The 24,853-nt window shown below is 42.0% G+C and overlaps 1 long non-coding RNA gene across 1 annotated transcript in view; it reads left to right on the forward strand.

The window, feature by feature from the left end:
- The first annotated feature begins 9,185 nt into the window (after positions 1–9,185).
- LOC122463127 overlaps positions 9,186–24,853 on the forward strand; it is a 73,896-nt gene continuing 58,228 nt past the window's right edge. Inside the window, exon 1 of the long non-coding RNA XR_006286167.1 lies at positions 9,186–9,525. This is a non-coding gene — a long non-coding RNA (uncharacterized LOC122463127). The remainder of the gene's footprint in view (positions 9,526–24,853) is intronic.

Genomic DNA, 24,853 nt, shown 5'->3' on the forward strand with positions numbered 1-24,853 from the left:
AACATAACATAGAGATTATGGGGAAGAAGTCACCACAGTTGCAACCTTCTTTGTTCTTCTTTAATATTAAAGTAATTAAAGCAGTTTTCATGCCATGAGTCATGGTTTCTTTTTGGAATGTTTCAGTGAAGACCTTTGAAAAAATAGAGGATAGCTCATTTAAAAATGTTTTCTATAAATTTGCTGGAAAGCCATGCATCCCAGGGGCCACACAGAATTCATATTTTTATAGCCTGTTTCATCTATTGTGTTGCGAAAGCTTTGTCCATAAACAAACACTTGCTCTGAAGTTAGGGTATTAAAAGGTAGGCTTTCAACAAAATGATCAAATTTATTAGAGGCAAATGGGTTGTCTGATTTACAGAAAGCTGATAGAATTTCTTAAATTGATTATTTATATCTATTGGTTCAAGGATGGCACTCCTTTCTTCTTGTAATAAGGAAGAACTATTGTTTTCTAGTTCTATCTTAAGTCTGCTGGCAAGTAGTCTACCTGCTTAGCTCCCCGTTCATAGTATCTTTGTTTGGCCCTGATAAGTGTAAATTCAACTTGGCGGGATAAGCATTCATTATATTTATATTTGATGTGGATTAGAGAATCTAGGAAGTTTTCATTATTTAGGTCAGTCTTGTGCATTCTCTGCAACCCATCTATTTCCTTGACCAGAGAGTCTCTTATAACTTGAGTCTCTCTCTCTTCTTTTGGGAGGTATACTTTATGCATTCAGCCCTTACAGTAACAGATATTCTTTCTAATTAAAAAAAACCCCATTCCTATAAAACTGGGAGACGATTGGAATACTATGCTAGATAGACATCCAGACAAACCGAATTACATGAAGCTCTGTTCTGAAAGCACAGTGGGCCAACCCTCATTATTAATGAATGAACTTGTTTTAAAAGATATATGGAGACTGACACACCCCAAGATATATACTATATATATTTCTCTACATTCAACTAAAATATTGTGACTTTTTCATTCTGCCAAGTAATTTGAAAATTTGAAAATTTTTTGATCAATCCAAAACTAATTTTTTTGGCTACTGAACTGAAAAATCAGTTATTCATCCTGCTCTAGCTGTAGCAACTTTTAACACCCAACAAATGTTTTTAAACTTCTTCATTAGGCATATATGACAGGAAACCTCTACTTCCTCCACTCTACCCTGAAACAATTCAACAATGACCATGGCTAGATATGATCGCCATATTTGGGGTTGGGAAGGAATTTTCCTCCAGGGCAGATTGGAAGAGGCCCTGGAGGTTTTTCGCCTTCCTCTGTAGCATGGGGCACAGGTCACTTGCTGGAGGATTCTCTGCTCCTTGAAGTCTTTAAACCACGATTTGAGGACTTCAATAGCTCAGACAGGTGAGAGGTTTATTGCAGGAGTGGGTGGGTGAGATTCTGTGGCCTGCGTTGTGCAGGAGGTCGGACTAGATGATCATAATGGTCCCTTCTGACCTTAGTATCTATGAATCAACAGGAACTGAACCCCAGAACTGCATTTAAAAGCATGAGTCGCTGTTGCTTGAGCTAAAGGACCACATCTATTAACTTGGAGATAGCAGCACACTCAAACGTCTTTACATGGTCCAGCCACTAGAGGGCAGATGCATGTGCATGCTCACGTGCACACACATGATGTTACAGACTATCTCTTACATTACAGTGATGAATTCTTATTTCACAGACAAAAAAACAACAGCACCAGGGATTAGCTCATTGGCCATCAAAACCAGGCTAAAAGCACTTTTCCAAGACCTGTAATTTTGCTCCATGTGGAAGAAACTTTTAAAGTGTAGTAGCTTGACAGAGCAGAGTCTGGCAGGCAGAATGGAGATCGGTGTTGGAAGGCTTAGTGAAAACAATGAGCAAACAGGATGGAGTTTATTCCATTTCCTAATAGTGATTTGCTCATCAGTAGGGACTCTGGTGCAAATTAAATTATTATGTTCCTTCTACATTCAAAGCTACAACCCCCACCTCCACCGTCCCCCTTGAAAAAAATCCCCCAGCTGTCAATTTAGCAAATTCCTATCTAGGTTTTTAACTGTAAAATATGAATGGTGCTAGTGACACTCCGTTTGCCTTCTCACCACAACTGCAAGTTTTGCCTTGATTTCACTTGCATCACACTTCATCATGGAATTTAAAACCAAAGTAAAACAAAGCCCAGACTACTGAGCTACAGTTTGAAATGGACTTTCCATCATCTAAAATGTAGTTGTCCAGAAAAACTAAACTTTACAGGAAGTGCCAATATTAAAAGAAATTGTATTTACTATATTATTGATATTTTAGGTGCTATAGGAATATATTATTGGTCACCAGGAAATTTTGATTATTGTATGCTATCATTTAATGTCACACTGTTTTTATATTATGAAAAATCAAGCTGGATAAATCATTCATATATAAATAAGCCTTTCAACCCAAAGAATTTCAAAGCACTTTAGAAACTGGTAGTATCATTGCAAAAGAACGTCTGACCAATTCTAGTTTATGGTTTGAAATCCAAACTGGATACTATAGCTCAAACAGAAGTTACGGGTGTGACAGATATGGCAACTTCTTGCAATATTCTTGAAAAACATTATGGTATTATGTTTATATATTATTGTGAAATGGGATTGTATGTAACTTCTTTATGAAAAAGATGTGACAAATACCACAACCCCATGCAATCCCTTTGGGGCCCACTGTTTAAAATGAATGGTTTATGTATGATTGTGTTCTACTCCAGTGGGGAGGGCACCACAGCTATTCCAAGAATTAAAAACACTGGGTGGTGATTAAGGCAAATCAGCAAGGTTGTAACCTCCCACCCCACCAGCAAAGAAGTACCACCTCCTGGGAAGGGTCACGCAAACTAGTTCAAACTAGATTCTCCAGAGACCAACAGACAAAGAAAGGTCTTTTGAATGAATAGCCTGAGTTTAAACAGACTCAGGGCTTTCTTTCTGACCCAGTAAATGGACAGGACCTTCAATCCAAGGAGAGGCCAATCTTTGCAGAAGGGTTGGAAGGACTTGATCTAGTGGGGCCCCATAAGACTGATGGGTGATATCTGGTAAACTGGTGACATGCATATAGGTACTTTTATTATTTTTAATATGTTCCCTGTAATGCTTTCACCTTAAGAATACATGTGTTTGCTTAGAAAGGGTTGTGTGTTCACTTACAACTGCTGGAAATTCCAGCTGTTCATAGCCTTCAGAGAGAAAGTAAACAGTGGCCTGGTTAGTATAAGCAGGACAGGCAGGGAACTGTGTAGCCTGGAAAACCAGCAGTAAAGAAGGAGAGAGACGTGGGTTTCTAACCAAGAGAGCTGATGGCTGAGGTACCTAAATGTGGATGCTTTTAATGAACTATGAGGGGGAATAGAGGTGCAGTTGCCCTATACTGTGACAACTGGCTTGATGCAGGAATCATTGTTTGAAATTCTATGGCATGTGTTATGCAGGATGCTCACAATGATTCCTTCTAGCCATAAAATCTATGAATCCGTGGGCATGTCTACACTACAATCTTAAATCGACCTAGGTTAGGTCGACTTACAGCCACCACAGTGATTAGTAATTACTGCAGTGGCTGATGTCCACACTACCCTCCTTCTGTTGGTGGTGCATGTCCTCACCAGGGCACTTCCACTGACTGAAGAGGGGCAGTGTGGGTGGCTGAGAGCTTGGGCTCTCAGCTCCATGCAATTCCCTGTCAGGAGCCCAGCTGCCCTCTGGACTTCTAGCCTCCCTGCTCCCAGAAGCTGTCCAGGGAGCTGAGAGCCAGGGGAGGGGGACCCACAGGGCTCTCCGCAGGAAGTGGGGAGCCCAGGTGGCATCCCAAGCTGGGAGCCTGGGTGGCAGCCCGGCTTGTAGCGGAGACCCGGCAGCAGTCTGGCTGGAGAGCCAGAAGCCAGGCTTTCTTGTCAATTTCACGACTGAAGCCATGAAATTGACAAGACAGCTAAAAACTGATGTATCACCATAACTACACCAACATAAGCCCTACGCCTCTCATGGAGGTGGAGTTAGTATGTTGGTGTAGTAGGGCATGTAGTGTATAGGCTGACATAATTAGGTCGAGGAAAGGCAGCTTACATCTAACTGTGTAGTGTAGACCAGGCCTGAGTTAAGAAAGAGAGAAGAGAAACTTAGGCCTATGAAGTGCTGCTAAGCTGATGGCTGTATATATGTATGAGCTGTTCCTGTGCTGGACTTCATTAGGGGTTACCGTTGGAACAAGGATGGAACACAGGTGGCTTCCAAGGAGGCACTCGCTACTTTAACTATAGCCACAGCAACTCTTTTGCATAGGCCATGTCTACACTAGGACACTTATGCTGCCAAAACCTTTGTCACTCAGTGGTGTGAAAAAAACAACACACACCCTGAGTGACATAAGTTTTGCCGGCATAAGCACAAGTGTGCACAGCGCAATGTCAGCAAGACATGCTCTCCTGCTGACATTGCTACTGTCTCTCGTTGAGCTGGTTTTATTATGTCGACCAGTGTGGTGTTCCCGACTGGTGTTATCTGGACCAGTGATCTGCTAGGTCACTCCAATCCTTGACTCTGGGAGCCAGCCTTACCCTGCTCTACTGTGAGAACCCCCACTTTGGGGCTGTTCATGCACAGCCTCTGGCATGTAAGCTGCTCCTTGGATTGTGCAATCGAATGACACTAGCCAATATCTCTGGTCCCAGACACAACACTAGGAACCTCTGTCGTAAAGTGCCCAGTTATGCCAGCTGGATGCTGCAAGCTTATATGAGTTCATCAATTTAACAAAGAAATTGATATGTACCAGGCTTGTTATGCCAAGGGGAGTCTCTGACACACTTCAAACCAAATACACAGTTTCAGGTAGAATAAACAAACAGATTTATTAACTACAAATATAAATTTTAAATGATTATAAATCAAAGCATAACAAGTCAGATTTGGTCAAATGAAATAAAAGCAAAATACATTCTAAGTTGATCGTAGCACTTTCAATGCCCTTACAAACTTAGATGCTTCTCACCACAGGGTGGCTGGTTGCCCTTCAGCCAGGCTCTCCCCTTTGATCAGCACTTCAGTCGCTTGGTGGTGATGTCTGTAGATGTAGGTGGGAGAGAAAAAGAACATGGCAAAATGTCTCTCCCTTTTATCATGTTCTTTCTTCCCTCTTGGCTTTGCCGCCCTCCTTCAGAGTCAGGTGAGCATTACCTCATTGCAGTCCCAAACTGACCAAAGGAAGGGAGATGACTCACTCGAGAGTCTAACACGTTCTTTTGTTGCTGCCTAGGCCAGCGTCCTTTGTTCCTGTGAGTCTGGGCTGGGTTTATCCCATCAATGCCATGATGAGGTGTGAACTGCCTCTCTGCTCTAGGAGAGTTTTTTCCTGGTCTTATTTTAAGCCATGAGGATACATTTTCAGCCTCATAACTATGTACATGAAATTATAACCTATAACATTATTATAACAACAATTACTATAACATCAATGCTCAGTGCATCACAAGCCTTCCGAAGACACCCAACGTGACAAACTTTGCATTAGATACCACATAATCGTATTATAGAGATGAACATGGGGGTGCTGGGTGTTCCTCCGAGGTACAGAGCATCACAATGGGAGAGCTCTCTCCCATCAGCATAACGTGACTACCCCAGCACTCTTAGAGCGGCACAGCTGTATTGGTGCTGCTGTAAGCTTGTAAATGTAGACATGGCCACATGATCCACAGCTAAATCCAGTCCAGGACAAGTTTATTTAGCTAAACCAGTTCCAACTGCTTACTTCTGCATTTTCTGCAGAACTTACATAGCAGAAACCATCACATAAGCCACGTAAAACAAACAATAAGTTCCTGTGAGGGATCAGATAATTCAACCATATTATCCTTAGTCTCTGCTCACAAGACAACATAGTTTAAAAAATGTTTTGGTTTTAAATAATTTAACCCTGTCAAACTGAAACAAGAACACATCCCAGCTGATAGCTGATTGCTCCTCCATTATACTATGGTATGTTTTTCATTTGTTTTAGAAAGATAAAATAAAAACTCAGAAAAAATATGTAGGACCAGATTCTAATCTCTTTCCAGTTTTATACATTGACTTCAATGATGGAATTATTCCTGTGTGTGAGAGAAATTAGGCTCACAGAAATGTCTAACTTGTTCGTAGTTTTGATGGCTTGAATCTGAAGAATGCTTTAAACTTTGAAAATACTCTTTAGTTAAAAAGTTGTCATTTTCTCCTGTAAAATGCAATGTCTTCTATTACTCATAGCAGAAATCAAATGAATTATGTTGCATACACAGCCCTATACACTATCTTGAAAAATTTTTAAACCAGTTTTAATCATATTCTAAGAATATGTGAACTTCATTAACCAAAGTTGTCGTCTGCTCCCTTCCTTTGATGCTGTGGCCATTGACAGTCTAAGTCACCTAAGGATTCCCTACCTACCCATAAGAATTACTGAATTTATTTCAATTCCTGGCACTTAGGAGGAAATCTAAGAGCTCTATCCAGCCAAAATTATACATGGCCTTTCAGGCTTTCAAAACTTGAGGGGGGAAAAATAGCTCCATTCTAAAGAGTTCAAGATGCTCAAGGAGGCTGGGAACTTCTGTAAATGAACTTCCTGCTTTGTAAAAAGAAAAGGAGTACTAGTGGCACCTTAGAGACTAACCAATTTATTTGAGCATAAGCTTTCGTGAGCTACAGCTCACTTCACCGGATGCATTCAGTGGAAAATACAGCGAGGAGATTTATATACACACAGAACATGAAAAAATGGGTGTTATCATACATACTGTAAGGGGATGATCACTTAAGATGGCAATCTCTCTGGTCACTCGATTACAGACCTAAAGGTCGCAATATTACAAGAAAAAGACTTCAAAAACAGACTCCAACGAGAGACTGCTGAATTGGAATTAATTTGCAAACTGGATACAATTAACTTAGGCTTGAATAGAGACTGGGAGTGGATGGGTCATTACACAAAGTAAAACTATTTCCCCATGTTTACAACCCCCCCAACCCCCCCCCCCCCCCCCCCCCCCCCCCGTTCCTCAGACATTCCTGTTAACTGCTGGAAATGACCCACCTTGATTATCACTACAAAAGGTTTTCTTCCCCCCCGCTCCCCTGCTGGTAATAGCTCATCTTAAGTGATCACTCTCCTTACAGTGTGTATGATAACACCCATTTTTTCATGTTCTGTGTGTATATAAATCTCCTCACTGTATTTTCCACTGAATGTATCCGATGAAGTGAGCTGTAGCTCACGAAAGCTTATGCTCAAATAAATTGGTTAGTCTCTAAGGTGCCACTAGTACTCCTTTTCTTTTTGCAAATACAGACTAACACGGCTGCTACTCTGATTCCTGCTTTGTGAATCACAGCTTCCTATCCTGGTCAGATCTTTAATTTTCTTTCTTTTGCTGGCAAGGCACAGTGCACATGAATTACTGCAGCCTTAGTTTCATTGACCACCTTGCAGAGTTACAAGGTGCAGCTGGTCTTAAAAATTATTATATTCTTTGGAGACATACAGGATCTTCCCCATACCAGAGAAGGTGACGTTATTGGAGGTTTCTGTCCCCTCTTAAAAGAGATGGGTAGGGAAGTCCTCTACCCATCATCCACATACAGTAGTGTAGATTTAGTAAGTGCTCAGGAGACAGGCTGAATGGAGAGAAGGCACTGCAATCGTTTTAACTTCAGGGCCACTCTAAATAAGCCTGGGCTACATTTAAAGGTTAGCTAGATGTAGTTACATTACCCAGGGGCATGAAAAATCCACACCTTTGACCAATGTAACTATGCTTACCTAATCCCCAATGTAGACACAGCTAAACTGATGGAAGAATGCTTCCATCAAGGTAATTGTTGTCCTTTGGGGAGGCAGTGTTCCTACACCAACAGAAAAACCCCTTCCATCTATGCTGACTGACACTATGCGTCTTCAGAGGGTAGACATACACTTTGGCCTTGTCTACAAGTAAAATTTAAGTAACCTAGTTGCATTGCTCAGGGATGTGAAAAATTCACACTCAGGAGAGATGTAATTAAGCTGACCCAAGCCCCAGTGTAGACACTGCTAGGTTGACAGAAGAATTCTTCCGTTGACCTAGCTATTACCCCTGAGGGGGTAGATTAACTACAGCCATGGAAAAACCCCTTTCTTCACTGTAGCAAGTGTCTATACTATGGTACTACAGCGGCACAGCTGCAGCACCATAGCTGTGCTGCTGTAGCGTTTGTAGTGTAGACATGCCCATGGGGCTAGTCTACATTGAAAAGTTACACCAACATTGCTACATCTTTCAGGGGTGTAAAAATCCACACCCCTTAGTGACATACTTAAGACCACCTAACCCCCGCTGTAGACAGTGCTAAGTTGACGGAAGAATTCTTCCATCAACCTAGCTACTGCCTCTCGGGGAGGTGGATTACCTACAGCAACAGGAAAACCCCTCCTGTCACTGTAGTCAGTGTCTACACTGAAGGGCTACCGCAGCACAGCTCTGCCACTGTGGCATTTTAAGACATAACCTTGGTCTGAGTCTGCTCAGTCTTTTGGGAACATTTACAGGAGTTCACAACTGGTATGGTAAGGGACTTACCAGAACAGTAGCATAGACATGCCCATATTAGGAACTTGGTGCCTGATCAGAGTCCCATTGATTTCAGAGTTGAATTAGACCTTTAATACTTATTTTTGCATCCCTCTTAACCTTTTTAATTCTTCTGAGACAACACACGTTTGAAATAACATAACACTGGTCAATACACTAAATATTTATCAAAATAACTGCTTAGATTATAAGCTCTTTGAGGCAGTGTGATGGTGTGTGTGTGCTCCCCACACTAGCCCTGCAAGAGCTGAATTGGGCCAGGTGGTTCCCTTCAGCTAATTAGGCTGCAAACGGGAGGGGGGGGGAGGTGCATTAGGCTGGAGGCAGCTAATTAGAGAGAAGCTAACCTGTGAGGGAGTTCTAGAAAAGACAAGAAATTGGTAGTAGAGGGGGGCTGCAGGGAAGGAATCTACAGTTGGTGCCTCAGAGGGGAGCAGGTGGGCTGCAGAGATGAGTTGCTTAAAGTTACTCCCTGGGAGGAGGGAGTAAAGAGACTGGCAAACCCAGAGGAGTGGGGAGGGCCAGGACATATGGAAGCAGCTCAGGGAAAGGCAGTGAGGTGCAGGGAATAGTCCTTAGCTGCTGTGTAGAGGGTCCCTGAGCTGGAACCTGGAATAGAGAGTGGGCTCAGGTTCCTCTGCCAGCTGTAGGAGTAGCACTCTGAGGCAATGAAGCAGAAGACTACCTGAAGAGACTTTAAGCCTACCTTGGAAGGGAAACCCACTTAGTGACCTAGCCAGAGGGCTGGCTCACAAAGAGGATGCTGCAGTTCCTGGAGTGAGAAAGGGGCTGCAAAGGAAAAACTTCCAGGGTGTAACCACTGACTGAGTGTGAGCCTGACCAAGCTAATCCCCAGAACTCTGACATGAGGCAGTGCTGTCCAGTGGTGAGTAGAGCAACCCCATCACAGGCAGAGATTGTCTTTTTACGCTGTATTTATGTGGTGCATAGCACAGTGGGGTCTGACTCCTGGTCCATAAGAAGCTCCTAGTTACTGCTACAATACAAATCATAATAAGCCAATTACAGCTTATTGAATGTTTTTGGCTGTTTTTCCCAAGATACAGCTGCTAAAAGGGCTCTGTCCTGATGAAAGCTGTAGCACCAGTCAGGTGCTACTTGGACTTGTCAGCTTTGATGATGCTGATGTATGCAATGATTCTGTGTTTGGTCAGACACAAACTTCCATTAAAGGTAGATTATTTCAAAATATACCATTGTACCTGTCAGCTGGAAACCAGCAAGATTTTACTTCCAGAAATCTTCCGCTTCCACGTAGTCTACTTGCCAGGCTTTTAATCTGAGCAGTGATCTTTTGTCTGTCACAGCAAACTTTGTTTTGTTTGCCTTTCTTTCAGTTATACTTCTGATTCTGGTATTTGTGTAGGTTAGAAAATAGATGTCATAGATTTTTATTTGTGTAGTTATCACTTGACATCAGAACAGCTGGTGTAAATTGGCAGAGCTAAATATCTTTAGGGCTTCAGCAAAATGCTACTTAAATTTAATCCTAGATTGTGCTAAAGACACAGCATTTTAAACAAGCTTTCAAATGATTTTATAATCACTTTCTTCGTATCTTCTTTCTCACATGCATTTTGGTGGAACTTAAGAAAACCAAAGAGTCACGTGGGCATAGTTTAGTGATCTCAATGCTAATACAACTTGTTGCACTTTCTGCATGTACTTGGCCCTTTGAAGTATTCATTAACTGGTAATGCAACTGATTTAGTCAAATCATGATGGAGTGGCGATAATGACTTTAACTACTCAAATGCCTGTTCATGTCTGTCTCATAGTTTTCCCAGTAACTTCCTTAATTGTTTAACAACATTCAGTATTGGTATGAATTTTGAATAATTGTTTATCATCCTATAAGCCACTGTAGATCCACTTCACACTGCAGAGCAGACATTTCAATTATTGTTTTATCTGAATCAGTAATAAGCCATCTATGCTCAGATTCTGTCCAATACAGCAAGAACCTGATTTTACCCACAGCTGTCTCTTACTTCATTTAGTGTAGGTACTCAGAATGTGGTTTGGTGTGTGTTTTTGTTTTTTTTTTTAAATAAAAATTCCTAGACTACTTTTTGCTGTTTTTTAACTTCATTGTTGGTGTGTTTCTCTCACATGCTACAAATCTTGACTAGGTCTTTTATTGTGTTCTTGAACATCCCCAGCTCAAATTCAAACATCGGCCATTATAATTTCAACACTTTGCTATCCATCTAATCTGTCAGATTACTCTAGAAATTCCTTGGGAGAAGAACTAAAACAAGCAGCATTTACTAAATTTATCAGTCAATGAAATTAAGGCTTAAGCAGACCCTTTCAACTGTGTTAACTGAATAATGCTGTTATTTTATTGCTTTAATTAAATCAGATGTATACATAAGCAAACATTATGTCTTTTGAATTACAGCCAAAGAATTAACCCAGTGTATAGGTCATTTCCAAATGTGTATGGGATTACGGACGTCTATTTTAATGTAATATTCTCCCCACAGACATTCTGAGATGTGGCTGATATCTGATAATTCTCTTACTAAGATGTTTTGTGCTCTCTGTATGCATTTCTGTGACGTTTACAGAAAACATCTCAAGGCCAGACAGGATTTTAATTTTAACATAGCTGGCACATCCACATTTTGAAAACTAATACTGATTTTTAAAGAAAATTAACAGTTGCTTGGTCATCTTTCATCTTCAGGACATAAAATCAGTACCAGCTTTACTTTGATTTCTGAATTCTCTTGTTAGTGTCAGTATTGCAGTATACTCCATGATCTAGTTTGAAGGATACAGCTGTGCCTTTAATTTTTATCTGTACTTGTCAATTTGAAACGGTTGTGCTGTTTTTTTTCACCCATAAAGAGATCTGCATCACTGCCTTGCTGTTACCCATTTCTTTGAGACTCTTGGTTTTAATCGTACAACAGCCCTTTCTTTATAAGATTATTTTTACATTGCATTTGTGACATTGATGAAATGCTGGGTAACTTTTAAGCCCATCAAAACTTCTGCTTTTTATAAAACTGCTTCCTTCATTTCTAGTTTTTTCCTTGAAATGCCACATGAATTAACTGCATCTTCAGTACATGCTCACTGTAAATCTAAATCTGCATTGGAATGTTGGAATCTGAAGGTTCTATGGCAGTTGGGAATGGCAGTTGGAGAGGCTTGAGGAAAGTGCGCTGGGTGGGGAAAAGTGAGGAAGGGGTAGTGTGGAGGTGTTAATAGGGAGTTGGGTAATGAGGGTGAAAAGGACCACATTAGGGACATAACAAGTAGAGAGAGCAACAAAACCTGGGCAAAATAGGCAGAGAGAGACTAAAGCCACCTGTGAAGGTAGATGAATTCCTGGCTCCTCTGCCTCTGCATCCAGGGCACAGGAAGGGGCTGAGCAGCTGCCTGACCAGTTTTGTTTAAACATAAATGATCTCCTCCTCCTTCTGGCTCTAAGCCTGCAGGGGCAAAGCCTCATGCAGAGCCTCCATGAGTGGGAAAGAGGGATGATAGGCAATATTTGTTGCCATTTTTACACAGCCATCCATGTAGGTGGGTCCCTCTGCAGGAAGGGTCCTTACTCCTGGCAAGAATGAAGCAACTGTAGGGTGCCACAAAATCCCCTGGTGCTAAGAGTAACATGGTATGGCAGAGTCAGGTTTGACCAGAACAGGGTGCTCTGAGCCGTCCATCTCTTAGTACTTAGGCTCTGTAATTTTTGTACAGATTTGGGACATGCTGGAAAACGAAGATGTCTGTCCCTCCTCTTTAACCACATTTGTTGTCTTGTGAATCTTTTCCTCCAAGCCCTTGATGTCATCACCAAGACACAGATCCTCAGTGTTGTTAGTGGTATTAGTGAAATTAATGAGAGTTAGGCACCTAAATACTTTTGGGTATCTTGGCCCCATATCTCCAGCATCTGAAGTAGAACTCAACTTTTAAAAACAGGATACGATACAAGTTTTACTAATTTGAAATCCAGCTCTTACACTAACAATATTTCTTAGTGTCTTCACTAGGCATGACACAAAGGCAGACAGATATCATTCTGGTAAGAGGGTAGCTCATTGCAGAAAAGAAAGGAGAGAATTTCATTATTGTCATTGTGCCAATGACACTGATTTAAAGTATGGCCACCCTCTCATTTTCTAAAAAAACAAACCTCAAGTGTCTTGTCACTGCAATTTAGCCTAAGTTACATGTAATAAGGATGTTTCCTTCATGTCTTGCTCAAATACATGAGCATTCCCTTGAACACCAACCTTTCCTCATTTACACTGCTCTCAGTGTACCATGGTATCACTAGAACATACTTTTACCATCTGTCTCCCACATTTTGGGGATTTAATACAGTTGCTTCACACTCTATTCAACTGAAAATTGGCATAAGTTACTAGTGGCACAAGTTGCAAATTTGTCTGCCAAAAATTACAAACTAAGGGGCCAGTTCTACTGGGTGATGAATGTCCTCAACGGTCATTGGCTTCAGTGGGAGTTAAGGAAGGCCAGAACCTCACAAGATCATCAGGCTTGATACTACTATATAAAAATAGCACCTTTTTTCTTATTCAACAGATCTGAGGTCTGTGTATTCCCTATCTCATCTGCTTACTCAGGAGACAAAAGTAAACTTCTACAGCATTTTACTCCCATTAATACTACATATCTTAGATTTTACTGAAAATTCTATTGTGTGTGCATCAGCAGCAGAAATTCTTAATAAATCCCAATTCCAGGGCCAATTGATTACACCTTTGCAAACCCATTACACATAATGGGGGTTGTACATGTAACTAGGGGTCTGATTTAGCCTGCAGAACAGTTACTACAGTTAGTGATAAATGAGGGGGAAAGACTCAGTTTGACCCAGGTCTCAGAGCTATTTAGGTGCCTAATATTGATTTCAATGGGAGTTTGGTGCCTAAATAACTTGCAGAATCTGGGCTTCAGAGCTCAGATTGTGTTTACAGCATTGGCAATTAAAAGTAGCATTTTTATCTGTAAATAAAACATAATATATTTGGTATTAGCCCATTATTAAATGGGAAATGGTAGAAGTATAAATAATGCAGAAGAGGTAGAGGTGTTCAATGGGATTTTTTTTCCCCAAATACAGGGGAAGAAAAAAAAAATCTAAACAGATATAGTGCTATATCATAACACTCTTTTCATTCCCCTAGTATCTCAGTAGGATGTTAAACAGCAGCCACTAAAACTGACATTTTAAAATCAGCAGGTCCTGATAACTTGTATCCAAGAATTTTAAAAGAGCTGGCTGATGAGCTTGATGGATCATTAATGCTGATTTTTAATAGTCTATAAACACTGGGGAAATTCCAGAAGACTGAAAGAAAACTAATGTTGTTCCTGTTTGCCCTTTTAAAAGGACATCAATCCTGAACAAGATAAGAGAGCAGCTGAAACAGGCCTTGATTGATAAAGAATTAAAGGAGGTTAATATAACTTAATGCCAATCAACATGGGTTTATGGAAAATAGATTCTGCCAAACTAATTTGATTTTTTTTGAGATTACAAGTTTAGTAGACAAATGTAATAGTGATATGATATACTTAGATTACTGTAAGGCATTTGACTTGGTACTGCATAACATTTTGATTAAAAAAACCTAGAAAGATAAAATCAACATGGCACACATTAAATGGATTATAGTTGGCTAACTGATAGGTCTCAAGATATAATTGTAAACTGGGAATCCTCATTGAACAGGTGTGCTTTTAGTGGGGTCCCATAGGGATTGGTTCTTGGACTTATGCTAACATTTTTATTAATGACCTGGAAGAAAACAACATCATTACAGACAGTTTGCAGATGACACAAATAGTGAGAGTGGTAAATGAAGAAAACAGGTGTCATGACCCACAGGCCTCAAACCTAGGTCTGTAGAGTTCACAGGAGCAGCCATGCGCTAACCCTCCACTTGGCAGCCTGTGGACTACTGCTTACTCAGTATCCATGAAGCCCAGCTCCAGTTTCAGGCTCTGCACCTGAGGACCTATTGGTGAAGTTCCAGAACAGCCAAGTGGCTTGCTGGCCCTACTTAAGCCAGCAGCAGGAACAGGAAGCTGTCTGAACAAATTGGGTCCATCCTGCTCCTATTCCCCAGGCTTGATTTCCTGGCATGCTGACCTGCTTTGACTCCTGGCATCTGATTTGTGGTTCTGATCTCCAGTTTGTCTTCTGCCTCTGACTCCCTGATATCCTGACTCTGGTTACTGATTTGTGGTTCTGATCTCAAATTTATCCTGCTTCTGACTCTTGACTCCTGTCTCATGACTGTGGACTCCAGCTTTGACAACTAGTTCTGGCTGTCCACAACCTGGCTGTGACAGTGGTTTACTGATACAAAGCAATCTGAATAGCTTGGAAAGCTGGGCTCAAGCAAACGATGTGCATTTTAAAATGTATACATCTAGTAAGAGAGAATGTAGGCCATACTTATGGGATAGCGAACTTTATCTGGGAAAGCAGTGACTCTGAAAAAGATTTGGGTATTGTGGTGGATAAACAGACAAATGTGAGCTCCCAGTGGATGCATAAACAGTGGAATCTCAGGAGTAGGAGTTGAGGTTTTTACCTCTCTATTGCAACAGCAGTTGCACCTGTGCTAAATAATGTGCCTACGGTTCATGGAAGATGTTACTAAATAGGAGAGGGTTCAGAGTAGAACCATGAGAATGATTAAAAGATTAGAAAACATTGCTTATAGTGATTGACTTAAGGAGCTCAATCTATTTAGCTTAAAGAGAAGATTGAGGGGTGACTTGATTAGACTAAGTACCTGCATGGGGAACAAATATTTAATGATGGGCTCTTCAGTCTAGTAGAGACAAGTCTGACACGATCCAATGGCTGGGAGTTGAAGCTAGATAAATTCAGATTGGAAGTAAGGCAAACTTTTAACAGTGAGTGTAATTAACCATTGGAACAACTTACCAGTAGTCATGGTAGGATGCTTTTCTAAAAGATATTGGCTAAGAACTATTTTGGAAAGTTCTCTGGCCTGTGTTATCCACGAGGTCAGACTAGATTATTATGGTGGTCCTTTCTGGTCTTGGAATCTATAAATATAAAAATCACTGAGGCAATAAAGATAGAAACCCATGATGAGAATTTTTAAAAATTTAGAGTTAAAACCTTTAAGATAGAGTGGTAATTAAGTTTTTTATTTAAGGTGTACTAGGCTTCAGTGGAACTACTATTGTGATTAAAGTTAAGCATGTGTTTTACTTTATTAGGGTTTTAAAAAGAAAGCTTGCTGAGGCCTTTTATTTTCAGTTAATTTTATCATTAAAGATTGATCCCATCACTTGTTAAAAGTGGAGGGGTGACAGTCCCAGGCTCCTTACAAATTCGAATTTGTATAATTACAGTTTTGCCTTTCTAAAATTCTCCTGTTACTTTTAGTTATCTAGAAGAGGAGATGAATACTACTGTAGCTGATTGTGTGGTATTGTTGTGCCCTGGTTAACCAGTTGCTATAGATCACAGCTGAAGTGGCTGTATTTCAGTGATGGGTAAAGTGAATCCTATAATAAGCAATATGGTATAAAATTAGTGAATAGTAAACAGGAGCATGTTTTAAAATTAAATAACTCTTGAACCACAAGAGGTTTGTTTCAGTACAGCTTGAAACTTCATCTAGATAAGGTTTCAATATCCATAATCTTCAAGCTATTCAAGCCTTGGAAGACTCATTCTTGGGTTGACTGAGTAATCTATTCAGAGAACAAGTTGGCCTTCATTGGAACCCTCCTTCCTCAAAACCCCATGTCTGAGTGCATAAGTTGAGGAGTCTTATTCTGCATTATTTCTGATGGTAGATATCTTCAGTCCAAACACTCAAGGCTGCAAGCATGCTAGAAACCTATGTGTGAAGGGGCCCTGAGCTGGGTGTTGTGTTGTTGTTGTTTTTTTTTTAAAAGAGAGTACTACCTTGATATCTGAGAGTGGAACAGGGAACACAAACATAACATCAATTTCTTTTCTCCATCCACCCCAGGATGACCTCGCCTAAGAGAAAATGGTTTACACTAGAAAAGGTTTGCGAGTCTAGCTAGACCAGCTAAACCTCTTAGTGCAGACTAGTTTATATCAGCAAAATAATGCTTTTGCCTGCACAATTTATAAAGGGTTCCCTAAGCAAAATAAGCTATCCCAGCAGAATCACTTTTATATTGGTATAACTGCATGTAAACTAGGGAGTCTGCCGGTATAGAAGTGTCATTTTAAAAAAAATCCACACCCCCTAAATAACCCTTATACCTGCAAAAATTTCTAGTCTAGACTTGGTCTAAATTTTAAAAAATAAAAATCTACAACTTTTGAAGAGTACTGGTTAATGTCTCTGTAAATGTTCATTGCAGTTATACCCAATATAATTTCTGCATCTGTGGGCTGTGGATGGATCAGAAGGCAAAATACAGCACAAGATCTAAGATCACTTTCCCTCACCCATTTTTAATTCCCTTCATATTGACTTCTTTAAGGGTAACTTTTTAAAATTTATGTATTTGAAAGTGATCCTTTGCACGGATAAGTGTTAAACAATCTCCAGCAAGATCGAGAATCTCCTAATACCCCAACCCATTCACTCAACCTTCTCCACAGAAAAATCCTGGGAGAACTAATAAACATCAAAGATCAACAAACTGAAGGTCCAGAAATTCATGCTGTGTAGGAACCAGTTTCAAAGTCAATGATGCCTCACTCAATGCATCCTGTCTCCCAGGCCATTCTGTTGGCATAGTGTGAGCATCTCAGCTGATTACTACTGCCCTGGCGTTACATGAAGAGAGATGCAGCCTTGGAAGTTTCAAATTCAGACTGGGAATAAGGGGTAAATTTTTAATGGTGAGCATAATTAATCATTGGAATAATTTATCCCAGGTTGTGGTGGATTATCCATAACTGACAACTTTCAAATCAAAGCTGGATTTTTTTTCTAAAAATCTACTCTAGGAATTGTTTTGGAAGTTCTGTGGCTTGTGCTATACAAGAGGTCAGACTAGATGGTCATAATGGTCCCTTCTGGTCTTAGAATCTATTAATTTAAATATTAAGGATCAAATTATTTAGGTTTTAAAGGTGTTGGTTTTAACCCATAAAGTTTCACTTAGTAATTAATTGGGAGCCATTGCAAATTGCAGGTGTGTTGTGCTCACTTAAGCAGGAAGCCACATTTTGCACCAGCTGCAGTTTTTAAATAGCCTGAAGATGTTGCCCCATGTAGACTGCATTACAGTAATCCAGTCTTGAAGTGACAAATACATGTCCAAAAAAACAGCATAACTTCTTGGCCAAATATAGATACTAAAAGGAACTCTTGGTGACTGCTGCTATCGAAGGACAAGCAAATTTCTTCAAAACTGTGACACTGATATCACCCCCGCCATTTCTTCCTTGGCTTCCCCCTTCTGCCAGCATCATCTCGGTCTCTTCTAGGCTATAATTTAGCCTTTTTTTTTCTTCTTTTTAATCCAAGCTCCAGCCCTGATAAGACCCTGGTAACTGGTCAACTGCACCAGGTGGATCAGATGAAACAGGAAAAAAAGAGTGGGGTGTCTTCAACACCTTGGAGTCAGAGTTCCTACCATTTCACACTCTCTCTGTTAATGGTTCAGATAATGGTGAACAGAAGCGGCAATAGACTAGAACCCTGCACTAATCAAAAGGATGGAGATGAGAAATCTTCTGAGAGATGAACAATCAACCACTGCTACCCTCCATGACCTATCAAAGACTCGTTCTCTGTGTCAGGTCGACAGCCCATGATGTGGTGGTTTTCTTAGTGTTCTGATGGAGTCCAAAGCCAGTGTATGAGTTAATTTGTTATTGATATTAACATCAGCCTGTAACAGTATATCTAGGAGGGAGAGCTGCTAAAAACAGAGCTGAAACCTCTCTGGAAAGTGTATCAACTTATTAGAGTTGCTCCAGAGGGGGGAGAAATGAGCCATAGGCTAGCTCTTAAAGAGAGATGATCCTCACATGTCAGCACCATCTTGTAATCAGTGGCATCAAAGGCATCTGATGGACCTAAGACTATCTTTTCCCATCACTTTAAGGAGATGATCAACTGACACAACCAGTGCAATTTTCATAGCAGGCCCAGATGTAAAAATGGATGGATCCGTATCAAAGAAGTTTGAGGTTTCCAGGTACTGCTCGAACTGATTCATTAGTCTTCTGAATAACATTCCCCAGAAAAGGAAAATTATGGACTATTAATTAGGGATATTTCTAATGTCAAGAGATTTCCTAACAATTGCTTCTTTTAGAGGTGGATGCACCCTTGCTTTCCAAAGGGAGGCACTGATAATTCTGTCCAATAATTCACCTTTATAAGTTCTTGCTGGATTTTTCTTGGCAAGTAGGGGTGTGTATCTAACTTGGATAGTATCCTGAAGTTTCTTGAGAAACTCCAGACTCACTGAGAAACACTCAAACTTAGGCCTGGTCTACGCTACAGAGTTAGGTCGAATTTAGCCGCATTAGGTCAATTTTAAAATGAATACGTCCACGCAACCAACCCCATTCCGTCGACTTAAAGGGCTCTTAAAATCGACTACTGTACTTCTCCCCGGTGAGGGGAGTAGAGCTAAAATCAACCTTGCTGGGTGGAATTTGGGGTAGTGCAGACGCAAATAGACGGTATTGGCCTCCGGGAGCTATCCCAGAGTGCTCCAATGTGATCGCTCTGGACCGCACTTTGAACTCTGATGCACTAGCCAAGTACACAGGAAAAGCCCAGGGAACTTCTGAATTTCATTTCGTGTTTGGTCAGCGTGGCAAACTCAGCAGCACAGGTGACCATGCAGTCCCCCCAGAATAGCAAACGAGCTCCAGCATGGACCGAAAGGGAGACACTGCATGGGGATTGCTGTATGTGCAGGCGGAACTCCAATCAAAAAGACGAAATGCAAATATATTTGCCAAAATCTCTCCGGGCATGTTGGAGAGAGGCTACAACAGGGGGACACAGCAGTGCCGCATGAAAGTTAAGGAGCTGAGGCAAGCCTACCAAAAGACAAAGGAGGCAAACGGTTGCTCTGGGTCAGAGCCCCATACATGCTGCTTCTATGATCAGCTGCATGCCATTCTAGGAGGGGCCCCTAGCACTACCCCACCATGGTCCATGGACACCTGCAAGGGGGGAGTCTCATGCAACAGGGAGGAGGATTTTGTGGATGATGATGAGGAGAATGCACAGCAGGCAAGCGGTGAATCCGTTCTCCCCAGCAGCCAGGACCTTTTCATCACCCTGGAGCCAATACCCTCCCAAGGCAGGATCCCCAACCCTGAAGATGGAGAAGGCACCTCTGGTAAGTGCACATTTGTAACTAAAACTAATAATGTTTTAATGTTTGATTTGCCCTAAAGAATTGGGATGCATTCGCAGCAAGTACAGCTACTGGAAAAGTCTGTTCACATGTCTGGGGATGGAGCGGGAATCCTCCAGGGACATCTCCATGCAGCTCTCCTGGAGGCACTCAAAGTATTCTGGAATCATTGCAGCACAAAGTATGGCAGCGGATGGTCCTAGGTTTTGGTCGCATTCAAGCAACATTCAGTCTATATCTTTCTGTGTTAGCCTCCAGAGAGTGATATCATTCATAGTCACCTGGTTGAAATAAGGGATTTTTTTTGTAAGGGAACAGTAAAGGGACCCCACTCATGCTGGGCTGTTCGCGCTTGGCTAAAAGGGATCATCCCGGAGAATAGCCATGTGGTGGGGGGGGAGGGGTGAAGGGATCATCCCAAATAGCCACGCAGAGGGTTGGGGAAAATGTGTGCTGCACATCCACCTGAAAATCGCAGCCCCTCCTTTTAAATGTGAAACCCAACCCATTGCTTGCTGTGGGAAAGGAGGGCGCTGCAGTTTGAAACCATTCCCACATCTTATGCGTAAGAAGCCAACCCCACGTACCCTGTGCCTTACCCTTTGCTGCATGGAAACCGAATTCTGTTGTCCAGCCGTGTGTGATGTGTCACCATACCAACAGGCGCTCAATATAAAAGGTAGAATGCGACCTTGTACCTAAAGCACATGTGCTGTCTGCTGTGAATTGCTTGATTCACTGTGAAAGTCTCTCTCTCTCTCTCTCCCCCCCCCCTTTTCTCAGAAATGTATCATCTTAAATTTTACTCTTCCTTTTTATCTCTTCCCCCCCCCCCCCCCCCCGGTACAAATGTTTCTATGCTCCCCCTATCATCTCTGTCCTGGAGGTTATCACAGATTAGAAAGCAAAAAAACTGCACTTGTGATGACATGTTTTCTGAGCTCATGCAGTCCACCCACGCTGATAGGGCACAGCTGAATGCATGGAAGCATTCAGTGTTAGAGGCTAGGAAAGCATTAAGTGAGCACCAAGAGCAGAGGCAGGAGGCCATGCTAAGGCTAATGGGGGAGCAAATGGACATGATGCTGCATCTGGTGCAGCTGCAGGAAAACCAACAAGAGCACAGACCCCTGCTGCATCCATTGTACAACTGCCTGACCTCCTTCCCAAGTTCCATATCCTCCTCACCCAGATGCCCAAGAATGTGGGGTGTGTGTGTGTGGGGGGGGAGGCTCCAGGCACCCAGCCACTTCACTCCAGAGGATGGCCCAAGCAATAGAAGGCTGTCATTCAAACAGTTTGCTTATTGTAGCTACAGTACAAATCAATGTGGCCTTGTCCTTCCCTCCTCCCCCACCCGACCTGGGCTACCTTGTCAGTTATCTGCCCCCCCCCCCTTTTAATTATTAAAGAATGCATGGTTTCAAAACAATAGTTACTTTATTTCGAAGGCGGGAGGGTGGTTGGCTTACAGGGAATTAAAATCAACAAAGGGGGCAGGTTTGCATCAAGGAGAAACACACACAATTGTCACACTGTAGCCTGGCCGGTCATGAAACTGGTTTTCAAAGCCTCTCTGATGCACAGCTTGCCTTGCTGTGCTCTTCTAATAGCCCTGGTGTCTGGCTGCTCAAAATCGGACGCTAGGAGATTTGCCTCAACCGCCTACTCTGCCATAAATGTCTCCCCCTTACTCTCTCAGATATTATGAAACACACAGCAAGCAGCAATAACAATGGGAATGTTGATTGCGCTGAGGTCTGACCTAGTCAGCAAACAGTGCCAGCGAGCTTTTAAACATCCAAAGGCACATTCTACCACCATTCGGCACTTGCTCAGCCTATAGTTGAACTGTTCCTTACTATTGTCCAGGCTGCCTGTGTACAGCTTCATGAGCCATAGGAGCAAGGGGTAGGCTGGGTCTCCAAGGATAACTATTGGCATTTTCAACATTTTCTGGTCTGGGAAGCAAGTCCCTTCTTGCAGCTGCTTGAACAGCCCGGAGTTCCTAAAGATGTGAGCGCCATCCCACATTGATGTCTGTGAAACATCCCTTGTGATCCACCAGTGCTTGCAGCACCATGGAAAAGTACCCCTTGTGGTTTACATACTGGTTGGCAAGGTGGTCCGGTGCCAAGATAGGTATATGCGTTCCATCTATCGCCCCACCACAGTTAGGGAAACCCATTGCAGCAAAGCCATCCATTATGACCTGCACGTTTCCCAGAGTCACTACCCTTGATAACAGAATGTCAATGATTGCTTTGGCTACTTGGATCACAGTAGATATGCCCACTCCAAATTGATTCCCGACTGACCGGTAGCAGTCAGGCATAGCAAGCTTCCACAGGGCAATCGCCACTCGCTTCTGAACTGTCAGTGCAGCTCTCATCTTGGTATTCCTGTGCTTCAGGGTGGGGGAAAAACAACTCACAGACTTCCAGGAAAGTGGCCTTACGCATGCAAAAGTTTTTCAGCCCCTGTGAATCATCCCATATCCACAACACTATGTGGTCCCACCAGTCTGTGCTTGTTTGCTGGGTCCAGAATTGGCACTCCACTGTATCAACCAGCGCCACTGCCACCATAATGTCCCAATTGCCACAGCCCGTGCTTTCAGGAATGTCTGTGTCCATGTCCTCAGCAAAATCATCCTTATGCTGGAGTCTCTTAGCCTGGTTCTGCATATACTCCAGGATAATGCATGAGGTGTTTACAATGCTCAAAACAGCAGCGGTGAGCTGAGCAGGCTCAATGCTTGCCATGGTCTGGCGTCTGCAAGAGAGCAGAGTTGCAGCAGAAGCAGTGGATGAGGACGGATGCCACAAGAATAGATATTTATACAGAACAACGAAAGGTGGATTCATGGCAGCAGGAGAGCAGAGTTGAAGCGGTGGATGACGACAACATGGAGAAATTTGCTATTGAGACTGAGCTCATTTACAAGGGCAGGAGAGCAGAGTTGCAGCAGAAGCGGTGGATGATGACTGTTAGCAGTCACACTGCTCCATTTGCTGATAGCAGCACCCAGGACATAACAGCAGCGGTGACGCTGAGCTGAGCTGAGCAGGCTCCATGCTTGCCGTGGTATGGCGTCTGCATGGAAAAAAGGCATGAAATGATTGTCTGCCGTTGCTTTCACGGAGGGAGGGGCGATTGACGACATGTACCCAAAACCACCCATGACAATGTTTTTGCCTCACCAGGCAGTGGGAGCTTAAACCAGAATTCCAATGCACGGCGGAGACTGCGGGAACTGTGGGAGAGCTACTCACAGTACACCGCTCCATAAGTCTATGCTAGCAACGGGAGTGAGGACACACTCCGCTGACTTAATGCGCTTTAGTGTGGATATACACAATCAACTGTATAAAATCGATTTCTAAAAATGGACTTCTATAAAATCGACCTAATTTCGTAGTGTAGACATACCCTTAGAAGTTCTGGATTTGTTCCCTCCAAGAAGAGGATTCTGACTTCATTTAGGGGTTATACAACAGAAAGTGATAAGCTCACTTCTATGTAAGAAAGAAACAAGTACTATGTGCCTGATTGCTTACCAATCTGACTAAGGGTAACATAGTTGGATCTCTATAAATAGCATTTTTCTCAATTGGTGTCTTTCAAAAATTTTCCATGGGGCATCAATGAATCTTTAAACATGAAATAAGGTCACTTTAATATACATAATTCACTTGATGAAGATTTAAAGTTCTGGGCAACAGGGGCTTGATCAGGCAAAGCACTTAAGCACATGCTTAAGTATTTTTCTGGATTGAGGTCAAAGTACTAAGCAGTATGTTTTGTAAAATCCAATTCACTGAGGTTCTTTACTTTTATTTCTTTGAACTTTAATATCATTTAGTTTTTGCTGTATTCATATAAATGATTTATACAATCTTAACTTGCCATTGCTCCTGCTTTGTTTTATATGTGTCTAAGCAATTCCATTCTAGTCCCAATCTTCAGTGACTCATAGATTTCCTGGAGGGGGAAAAAAAATCACCTTTTTAGGGCTGAAATTTTGTCCCCAAAGCTCAGAAAATTTGAACAATTTTTTTTTCATCTGTTTGAGTACAAGGTGAGTGGAAAAAGGTACCTCCCCAGTCATAAATAAAAATATATAGCCTAAAGAACAGGAGAAAATTGAAATTTGGCATGGAAACAGTCCTTACCAAGGAGAACTGCCTTTGAGTGTTCTGCTAAGAACTGACTTTTATTTGACTGACTGAATTATGAGCTTTGGAAAACTCTGTACATGCACAGTACATTTTTGCATGAACTTTATCATTAAGGTTGCATATGCATAGGTAAGACAGGCTTCACTTATGTGTTTCCATAACCACTTCGGCCATGTCTACACTAGCAAGCTTACACTGGCACAGCTGTACTGATACAGCTGCACCACTGTAAGATTGCTCATGTAGCCACTTTATGCTGATGGGAGAGAGCACTCCTGTGGACATAATACTGTCACAATGAGTGGTGGTAGCTATGTTGGCAGGAGAAGTACTGTGCACACTACCACTTACACCAGCAAAACTGTCACTCAGGGGTGTTGTTTCACATCTGTGAGCAACATATGTTTTGCGACATAAGTGGTGGTGTAAACATGGCCTTAGTTGCATTTTGAAAAGGGTATTGAAGTATGTCTTGAGGCAAGAACTCAAAAGTTGCCCTTGAATCTGACTCCCTGTGAACTTTGATGTGTGAAGGGAATGGAGAGGGTTGCTGCATGCTTGGCGCTTTGAAGCCTTTGTACTATTCTGCGGAACCTCTAAAGCTGCACAGCTCTTCAGGCTCACAGGAGAGTAGATTCCTGCTGTGGACTTTCTAAGCCA

The sequence above is a fragment of the Chelonia mydas genome, chromosome 1 (genome assembly GCF_015237465.2).
Source record: "Chelonia mydas isolate rCheMyd1 chromosome 1, rCheMyd1.pri.v2, whole genome shotgun sequence".
Taxonomy (NCBI): Eukaryota; Metazoa; Chordata; order Testudines; family Cheloniidae; genus Chelonia; species Chelonia mydas.